The following is a 7498-nucleotide window of genomic DNA, read 5'->3' as shown; positions in this document are numbered from 1 at the left end:
TCATGCACAGATATATATATATATGTATATAAAATCTAATTCATAGTAATTTTTTAACTCCTGAAAATTTGGAGTTCAGATGGTAGATGTCAGTCAGAGTATTACTGGTGAATGAGTTGAACATATTCTAAAAAGGTAGCAAAACTTTATGCAAAGTGCATTAAATAAAATATGATAGAAAGTATAATGCCAGCTATCCAGAAAATACCAGAACATTTGAGAATAAAAACTTTGAGAGTAATACTACAATGCCACTAAAATAAAACTCACTGGGACACATTGATATGAATGAGAGAAGTATGATCGGTTTTCAAGAGATCAAAATACAGCAGAGAAATATATATCTATTAGTTATACCCCTGTGAAAAAGTTACATTTGTATTTTTAATACATTAGAAGGGTTTTTTGTTTGTTTTAAATCAAACATAGATAGGTTTTTGAAAGAAGCCTTTTTATCTTTGGCAACCAAATTAAAGAACTGATCCACCTTTTTATGTTGAACAGATTTTTCAAGGTGGGGCTTTTTAAAATATTTCTGCACACATAATGGTAATTAAAATAAAAACCTGTCAAGAAAAAATGGGCCTTTAAAGAGTCCCTGATGTAGTCATCTCTGGAAAAGCAATCAACTTGAACAGGTTAACCATTAAAATAATGCATGCAATTTACTCAGGTGGCACTACAGGCAAAAGTAGGTCAGAATCTCTAACATGGAATTTCTATTGTGAAAAGGCCTACCACCTGCTTCACCTTAAGTACTGTACTTGATAGAAAATGCATATCTCGGCATTCAAATAATGAAGTGGAAATTATACTATATATAGAAGGAGAACAAAAGTGAACATATTCATCCTATTCTACGTTAGGTAATTCAGGAACCAAATACAACATTTTTAAGGGGAAAAACCTCAGCCCAAGTTACTTACTGGTGCTGGATATACCACCCCACCTCCCTTCCCCAAATTATTTTAATTATTTTGCTTTTGCAGTGCACCCTGCTGTAAGATAAAGTAGCTGTGATTTTGTTTTTAAACTGTGAAATGACATATCACAAGAAGATCTAGGATTTTTTTATTATTATTATTATTTTAAGAAGATCACAGATCATATTAAATGAAGGATTTACTTTTGGAAGAAAGTGGCTTAGAAATAATTGATTTGATTATGTTTTACTGGCAGTTCAGAACACCAAATTTAAAAAAGTTCAAATTCATATTTTTTACTATATGCGCTATTGATTATAGTTAAAAATAAAAATCTGAGGAATATGGAAAGGCATTATTATCACTTCTGAGGTTTCATTAAACAATATTTGTCAAAAGCATTTTATGCAGTAGAACCACACAAATTTAATCTGGAAGTTTTATGGATTACCATAATATTTTTGAAGGATCAGCTTTTTTTAAAAAAAAAAGTATATTTATTTCATGAATATTAAGTACTTCCATCTCAGCTGTGCCAGAAACTTGCACAACTAGAAAATATACCTAAAGCAATGGAATCTAAGAAAGAACCATCGACCTAGTGCTTACTACCCCAGATTAGATGTGGGTACAGAATGAATACAGTTTACACCTGCAGGTCCCCTCTTGTTTGTTCAGAGATCCATTTTAGTAAACAGTCATCAGTATGGGCACCTAACAGGAGTGAAATTTGAAAACTGTGTTAGAAGTCAATTTTTTTATATCCTGCAAAATGATGGTTTGTTAGGATTTTAGACTTTTGAAATCTCAGCCCAAAGGCTTTTTAAGATGAAAAGGTTGGAAGGTAATAGTGTGTTTCCTTCTGTTACCTTTCTAGAAACTTAGGTCAAAGTTGATTTTAAAAATTCTGACAGCAGCTTGGGCAACAGATCCAGAAATTCCTGCAAACCAGGCTGTGAGCACAGGCTGTTTTCTAGTAAGAGCTCACACATACTTCTACCTTCTGCCCAACAGTGAGTGTGGGATAAGAAAATGTCAATTTGCCACAGTGACCAGCAGAAATTGAATTTACACTGCAGCTTACAAGGCAATAACCTGTTCATGCGTCAATACTCTAACTGCCTGCAGAACTCCACTGAAGTCAGTAAGGACTAGAGGAGCACAAGTAGCTGCGTAGCTGGAGCAAGTTGTAATATTGGACTTAGTCCTTTTAATGGGAACAGCCTTATTTGAAAAGTGTTGGGTCACCAGGAGCTTCAGAAAATTGTTGAGGCACATTACATGGGAGTAAGATGAACTGAGTTACTGGGGGAAACTCTGTTCTAGGCAAGCGGTATCTACTCACTGGCATTTGTGGGATGCTGTAGCTACAAAGATATTCTTAGCAAAATACAAAATTTGAAAGGTATGTTAACATGACACCTATGTATAAAATAACACAAAATTGCTTAAGGTAACATGAACCATCTATTTAAAATAACCAGGGTTTTTAGAATAATAATAAAAATAATAATAACACAAAAACACAGAAATGCATCTTTAACTTCCCCTATGGATCGATAGTAAAGGTAGGAAAAGTTAGAGAGTTGATTATGTACCACATGAGGAAGCTTTCTAAATGGGGGAGTGCCAACCAGTATTTTCAATAATTTGGCACTCTTTTGACCCAGACACCTTAGCCTACTTTTTCATACTGGAATACTATTTAAGAGATTACTTTATTTTTTTTTTTGTGGAAAAATATTTCTAAAAAACGGTTTTGGTATGAGTTTATTTTATATAAAAAAAAAAGCTACTTTGAAATTCTTTTTAACCAGGCATAGGGTTTGTTCCTATTGTCTATGCAAGGGGTCTTGCCATTGGTCTGAGAGCAATATCAAGACAAAGTTGCTGTCTTAACAGTCTCTCATTTCCTTTGAAATGCCAGTTTAAAAATCTGCATGAAGCAATTGCCTCCCACATTTCAGCTCTTTAGATAAAAAAAATGCACATAAGGATTATTCTGAACACTAGATACATTACAGAAGGGCTTTATTATATTTTTTAAAATCCTGAAATACGTGTGATATTTGCATATTTTTGGACAAAAATATAACAAAAATGAAAGACTGGTCACCAACTGAACCAACATACTGTGTAGATTATGTTTTTATGATAGTAAAAGCCTATCCATTTTCTCTCTGCTTCAGAGTTTACTATGCAGCATTGAAGGAGTACAAACACCAACTGTACCCTCTTAGTCATTCATACATGGTTTCTATTGTACTTATTCAAACCAGCAGGGCAAATTTCATAAATGAGACATTGAAAAATGGTTTATCCTGTGTCTCACATTTATGCAAATATGGCATTTTCCTATTCTCCAAATTCTAGAAGGTGCTGAAATATTTTAACTTGAATTAAAACTGAAAAGTATGCTATTGGTAGGTTTTTATTATGTAACTAAATGCTATAGATACAGTGAAATGCCACTTTTTTCAGCTTTTTAAAGGGTTTTCATTATTTCCTTTACTTCTTCCAAGAGTCTTAATTTCAAAATCTTTGCATCTTTATCTGAAGTGCCTTTATTTATAATCAAACACTAACTTTGTATTTTTCATTGCACTTTCATATTCTTGTGTTACATACCCTTATTATGGTTGCAAAATTATGTGAAAATGACTTGAATAAAATGTTTCAAGTGTTCAACTCATCAAGTTCTTCAATAAATACAATGCTTCAACAAGAAGCTTGAGCCACCTCTCAATGAAAACCTTAGAGAAATTGTGTGCATCTGTAGAGAAATAGAAAGACTGCCTTTTGACAAGTATTAATTGAAAGGTGGGTCTCAGAGTATGAAATGCCAAAATTGACTAAAGCCTTAGTCATAGTGTCTGTTGATTTGAATTAGACTCTATTAGAAATCTTTACAAATGCAGGATGTTTGTTTAATGATTGTGTTCAAGTTACCAAGCTTTCCAAGTGCAGGAACTCATTTATAAGAGAGTTATGTTTTTCTTAAGTTTAGTTTAGTTAGTTATTTCTGCTAAACCTTTGTTTCAATGGTCTTCCTCTGTAAAAGAAAACACCCTTTGACATATGCAAGAAAAAGGAATATGATGTAAACACCACATTCTTGGAAAATAAATATTAGAACAATATTACAGAGCAGGTTTAGTTTAGATAATTAGGCAAAAGACTTCATCATTTCTTCAAATACGGAAGCCAGGGGCATTTAATAAACCTAGGTCTCCACAACACGCTATATGAATTGCACAGTACATTATCTTACACTCATAGCAGTCAATTACCAAGTTTCTGGATTCATTTTTTAAGATTCTCAAATAAAATTATAGTTAAATAAACCACACAGCTGAAGATTAATTACCAGCTCAGAAATTTGTTTCTATTAACCACTAGCGAAAGCCTCTCAAGAAAAAATACAGTGAAGATTCTCATATCTCAAACTTACTCCAAAACTGAGAAATGCCACTTAAATCAGTCAAACATTCCTGAGTGTGCAAGAGATCTTCATTTTCAGCATTCTTTAGGAAATAACCAAATCATTTTGACTACCAAAGGTAGTTATTACACTACCTTTTCATATACGTTCAATTTTCTTAAATATCGGCATGAGGAATAAGAAAGACTACTTTGAATTATGCAACAAGTGCAAGACATACATATTGGAGCACTCTGACATTTTCCAGAACAAGAACATTTAATACATTTTTTTCAGTTCTTCAAACTGCCAACATAATCAAAGAAAGGGATCACAATTTATACAGGTCAATATTTTATTGATATCTAGAATTCTTCATATCATGAATATTTCTGATCTACTTCTCTAGCTACTTAATAAGTGTATGAATTTATGAAGTCTGTTCAAGTTTAAGAGAACTCTTACCTTTTCTCAACTGAAATGCACATGGTAATATATTCTTAGGATTATTTCTTCAGTAGTGATATTTTACCTTCTTTCCTCTCTTGTATCCAAGGCCTCTAATATATTTTTACTCAAAACTCCAAAGAATCCATACTACTCTTGGAGGGCATAAATGATGTTCCTCAAAACATTCATTCACGTTAGAGTGTACTTCATTAATGTCAAAACTTTAATAGAGCTTGCAAACCAACACTGCATAACCTCCTGTTACTCAAGACACCACACTGCATTATTTAGCTAATCTTCATTATAAACAGATGATTAGTTCTAGCAACAAAGCTTTTAAATATCATCTCAGTGAAGACTTCTAGTTTATCTTCTATTCTTATCGGGAGGGGGGAAGTGTTCCAACACCAGTTGTTGCTCCATAAGAAAATATCACCAGATGCGAATCTACATGAATTTTCTTTTAAAATCTGAGTTTACATAAAGTCTAGTCATCAAATGTAATCCTTTTCCCTTGGAACACTGTAATTTGAGACATTTGGCCCTGATGTTTCTTGCTTGCTTCCCACGAAGCATGAAAAGGCTGCTCCAAACATGCTTTTTTACTTTTCCATTTAGTACCTGCAACTTCAGCAAATTGATGCTTCTTGACCCGTGGTACCTTTTTAGGAAAAGATGTACAGGAAATACAATATAAAACATTAACTATATCATGAATGTTTATAACAAGGTGGTAAAATTACCTTATGAAGGTAGACATTTACAAGAATTTTCTAATGAGATACAGGTAACATTAATCTGAGTGTTTAAAAGAAATTACTAATACAGGTTTCCTCATCTTGCAACTGAATAAACTGTCACTTGGTAGACTGTAGATACTTTAGCTTTATTATTACTGACCACATGCAAAATTTGTGTAGACTAATATTCATCACAATCTCTACTTTTTTTTCTGTGCATTAAACCAATGCAACTCAATATGACTGAAACACTGATTTAATGAGTTCAAAAATGAACTATATAAATGTAGTAAAATATTGAAAGAGTCAAATAATTATAGGCTAAAAACTACACGTTAGGGATAAATATCTGACAGCCTTGTTTGTTCACAGGTAGCACTAACTGCTCAATATAAAGACAAATAGAAAAGCACTGTCCCTTGTGAACCCTACTTTAAATATTTAAAATATTTCAAAATAGGAAATAGCATACAATATCCACAGGTTAAAGCTCAATAATTTTACCATGATAACAACAAATGTTAAAATACATACTACAGTACTGAAACAAAACAAGAAATAGCCTATTGTGATTAGACTACAGAAGTAACAAAATCAAGATGTCTTCACAATCAATTTTATCAGATTAAGTAATACAGACCTGTTCTCCTGTTTTTGAGAGGCTGGTCTTCAGTATTTCTAAAAATATAAACATTATTTAGGATTTCTCATGAAATTAGTAAGAAGCAGCATTTGCCAATAAAGGGTTATCATTAAAGTACTTGTGTAGTGACTCCAAGCATTATAACATGCCAAAAAATCCTATTTGTTAAAAAAAAAAAAAAAAAAAAAAGTAAAAATAGAAATATTCAGATGTGGTTTAAATTTAGACCCAAGTTTACTAAGGAATCCTAAATGTGAATATGAAAAATGCATAAGGGTCAAGGAAGCACAGAAAGAGTGGGTTAAGAGAAAACATTCTAAATTGTAATTGGCTGAAGTTCTGCTTGTTTGCTGATGGCTGCTAAAAAAAATAATTACAATAATTCCCATTGCTGGGAGGAAAGTAGGGAACAGAACAAAACAAAACAAAGGTTTAACTTTTATTGTGAGGTTTCTGATTAGAGGTAGACAGCGAACTGCAGAACATTGATTCTAACTTCCTTGCTTCTGCATGTAGCTTGTTCTCTGATCAAATCTTGCATCGTCCTAGGCATTGTGTTCTTTTCTTTCTTCAGTGTTGTTTTCTCTGGTCTGTTCTTTTCCTTTATTGAAGAAAGGTTACTAACTGCTGCTATATTTTTCTTTCTTTTTACTTTGCCAAAGAAGAAATCATGATTGCTATTACTATCATAGTCTGACATCTGGTTATAAAACCTTTCTTCAGTACCATCATCCAAGTATTCTTCATTATATTGTTCCCTGTCACTAACATCACTGATTATTTGTCGCAGTGAATTTGATCATGCTTATAGGTGGGTTTTTTTTTTCTTTTTGGGCAGTCAAATTTCTTTCCTACTTTACTCTGAGCGACTGCTTGCCTTTCTGCTGCCTGTAATGAAACTTCTTTTGGAGTATATACTTTCTCACTTTCCCCAATTCTTTTTGCTCATAATCACTCTCACCAAGTTTTTTCTCTGCGTTAGCTCCTGCTTTCATACTCATTTTTGTTTTTCCTTCACATGCTTGCTGTTTTTGAATTACTTTAAGAATTTGGTCATCCACATTGCTATTGAGATGTTGTGCTGATTTACGGCATTCTTCTAATTTATCTTTTATTTAAAGTTAGATTTTGTCTGGTGTCTTTCTTGGATCCTCAAAAGCTTTTATAGCAGCTGTAAAAAATGGCAGAAAAAACATATTTTTTGCACTTATACATGACAGTACATGCATTATCTTAACAAAACATTTTTACAAGTTAAATTTATTGTATTAAGTATATTTTGAATGTTTATCAATCAGTTACTGAACACACAGGGCAAAGA

The 7498-nt window shown here is 32.6% G+C and overlaps 1 pseudogene; it reads right to left on the bottom strand.

The window, feature by feature from the left end:
• Window positions 1-6609: 6609 nt before the first annotated feature.
• LOC104577673 (serum response factor-binding protein 1-like) lies at window positions 6610-7178 on the bottom strand (annotated as a pseudogene).
• Window positions 7179-7498: the final 320 nt, after the last annotated feature.

Source organism: Tinamus guttatus, unplaced genomic scaffold (genome assembly GCF_059628265.1).
Source record: "Tinamus guttatus ecotype Peru unplaced genomic scaffold, ASM5962826v1 Tinamus_guttatus_pri_ptg000498l, whole genome shotgun sequence".
NCBI lineage: Eukaryota > Metazoa > Chordata > Aves > Tinamiformes > Tinamidae > Tinamus > Tinamus guttatus.
The sequence above is the reverse complement of the archived record's forward strand: the minus strand, read 5'-3'. Positions and strand labels throughout refer to the sequence as shown.